The sequence below is a fragment of the Camellia sinensis genome, chromosome 10 (assembly GCF_055761805.1).
Source record: "Camellia sinensis isolate YWXY chromosome 10, ASM5576180v1, whole genome shotgun sequence".
Lineage (NCBI taxonomy): Eukaryota > Viridiplantae > Streptophyta > Magnoliopsida > Ericales > Theaceae > Camellia > Camellia sinensis.
Genome location: NC_138970.1, coordinates 40,359,739 through 40,362,514, shown reverse-complemented (window position 1 = coordinate 40,362,514; position 2,776 = coordinate 40,359,739). Strand labels below are relative to the sequence as shown.

General features: G+C 34.6%; 1 long non-coding RNA gene across 1 annotated transcript; it reads left to right on the top strand.

Annotated features, from left to right (window-relative positions):
- Positions 1-2,217, top strand: LOC145801072 (uncharacterized). Its single transcript, XR_014341948.1, has 3 exons — positions 1-438; positions 1,076-1,153; positions 1,983-2,217. It is a non-coding gene; the product is annotated as an uncharacterized LOC145801072 (long non-coding RNA).
- Positions 2,218-2,776: the final 559 nt, after the last annotated feature.

Genomic DNA, 2,776 nt, shown 5'->3' with positions numbered 1-2,776 from the left:
TTTATAATATTCCCAACTTTTCATCTAGAGCCAAACACACTCCTATGTTAAACTCCATTTAGGATATCTAAACCCAACTCCAAACTTGATGGTAGGTGTAACCAAACACCCCATTTCAACACAAAAAAAAAAATTAGAAGTGCAGATTTTTTTTTCTTCATTCTTCATTCTCTAACTTCTCTCTACTTTCTCTCTCATTTTCCTTTACTTTCTTGGAGGCCAAACACCACACCTTTGCTCCACCCTTACACCACCACCTTGACCCACCATCTCCACCACCTCCGGCCACCTTATCTCGCCGGAAAATGGGTCCGGTCGGCACTCCTTGAATCCATCCGAAAATAACACAATAGAAGCACAAACTCTAGATTTTTCTTAATCTTTTGAAGAATCAAAGCATGGGATTTATTTTCTTGATGGATTAGAGGCTTGTACTTGGTAAGAATCTTTCTCTAAAAGTTTAGTTGAAGGTTTTATATATTTTGAGTTAGAGATGATGAAATTTTTGTGTTTTAGATCTATTATGATTTGGGGTTTGCTTGTTGAATTTTATACTCTCAATTAGTTTCCATGAATGTTTTACATGTTTAAAAAAAAAAAAAATGGTCAATTTGATGGTTGATTTGGAGATTTAGATTTTTGGGTTAATCTAGGGTTTGAATGTGATGTAAAAATTGGGGATTTTGGTGTTAGGGAATTTATATGTTGAAATTGAGTTGATAAATGATGGATTGGGTATCTCTATGTTCTATGGAGGAATTTTATAAGTGATTGAAGAGATTTTACTTAAGTTGTTGAGTTTATACAAAAATGTTGATTTTTGACTTTTGTAGTAAATTGATGGTGGTATTGTGCATATAAATTGATTGGATATTTAAAAAGTTACTAACTCAAAGATGTTCAAAGGATGGGTGTTATGGAGATTGGATAAGTTATTTGTTTGGGTGATTTAAAGTTGGAGGAGTTCTTTAGCTTGCCATTCCTTAGCATAATTTTATTTAGGATCATTTTTGTAGATGTTGTAATTTTCATTGAAAGCTTTTCCTAATTTGAGATCCTATTTACTAATTGTTAGGATTGGAGGAAGGCATCTCTCCACCTCTTGGAAATTAATTTGTAGAGTTTCAAATCTACACTTTTGCTATTTTTGGAGGTGAGTATACTTACCATGGAAATTACCTTACCTCTATCTTTATTACAAAGTTCGAAAATAATTTTTGAATTAAAGGAAGTGAATGATACATTTCATCATGATATATGTATAAAAAGAAAATCTATAAATTTATTGAGGCCAAGGGTTGAGTTTTAATAAAGATACGATTTCATTTGTATAATGAAGCATTAATTTTTTTATGAGAATTTATTTAAGTTGAGTCTTTCAAATTTTATGATGATGATTGAATGACAGTGAAATGTTATGTGAGGGTATTTATTTTATTGATCATATAACCGAATATAGCCTTTGGGGCCACAAGGGCCAAAATGCTTTGGGGTCCTGGGGACCGAAATGTTTTAAGGACCATAAGGGTCGTTGTATGTATAAGGGGTCCTGGGGACCGAAACATTGAAACAAGAATTGAAGTGCTACGATGACATGAGCTATGCTCCTATGGTTATGTTCTGGGTAACGGTACCGTCACCACCTAAGTCGCGAGGTAACGCGACCCTAAGGCTATGTAGTGGATTGTATGATGGATAGGAAATCTTAATGTATTGAAAAGTTATATTTTTGTTTACTTTCATTATCCAAATGTATGTTTTTTTTTCTGCCTTATGAGATTCCTTGGAAAAATCTTGATAACGTTTTATGAAAATTGTATTGCATCATTTTTATTTTTATTTTGTATAAATTGAAGTCCAATTAAGCTCTTATGTTTAGTATCTTTATTTTGAACCCTATTGGTAGGAGCAAGTTTTATAACTCCATGGTATTGGTATACTCATTGGGCTTTAGCTCATTCTTTTAAATAATTTTTTTTCAGATTCATAGACTTTTGTGTGGCTCGCCTCAACTTGGAAGACTAGAATTTTTTTTGAAGGATCACAGGTGGGCATCTTGTGGTTGAGGTTTTGCTTAGGGTCATTCTAGGATGTAAGCTTACCCTTTTTTTTTATGAAGGAGGTTGATTGTAAAAATTGCTTATGAAGTTGGATGTATTGATGGATTCGTGATTAGTATGTATTATATTTTTTTTGGGAGGAAATGCTTGGGAACTATCTTGTAGCATGATAATATTTTTTTGTCTTTCAATAGATCATCTCATATATTTTAGGCAATTGAAAGGTGCTATAGCGTTTGAGGTGCACCCTCTTGGCAGGGTTTTGCCTTGCCAAGATTGGGTCGTTACATTTTTGGTATCAGAGCATTTGGTTATGAATCTGTAGACTAGTTATTTTAGAATTAAAGTTGATAGGGTATTGTAGTTAGTAATTCGATTAGTGATGATGTTTAATAGCGATCTAGTATTCTAAGTTTTAATTGTCTTGTTATACAGGCGCGTATGGCAAGGCGAAGAGTTCATAAGAGTCGCCCCCTTATGGAAGTACTTGAGGCTGAGCGAGAGCCACATCTTAGTGTTGGAAATGAAGTTCCACCTCGGGTTCAGGAAGAAGAGATTGAACATGAATCGCATAATGAGCAAACTCAAGAGTCAAGTGCCAATCCAGAAGTGGGACATTCAGATAGAGTCGTACCACCAAGGGTTGACACAGCTCCAGCATTTTTAGACCCTAGTGTGCAGCGCCTTTTAGAGTCAATGGCTAGCCTAGCGGAGAG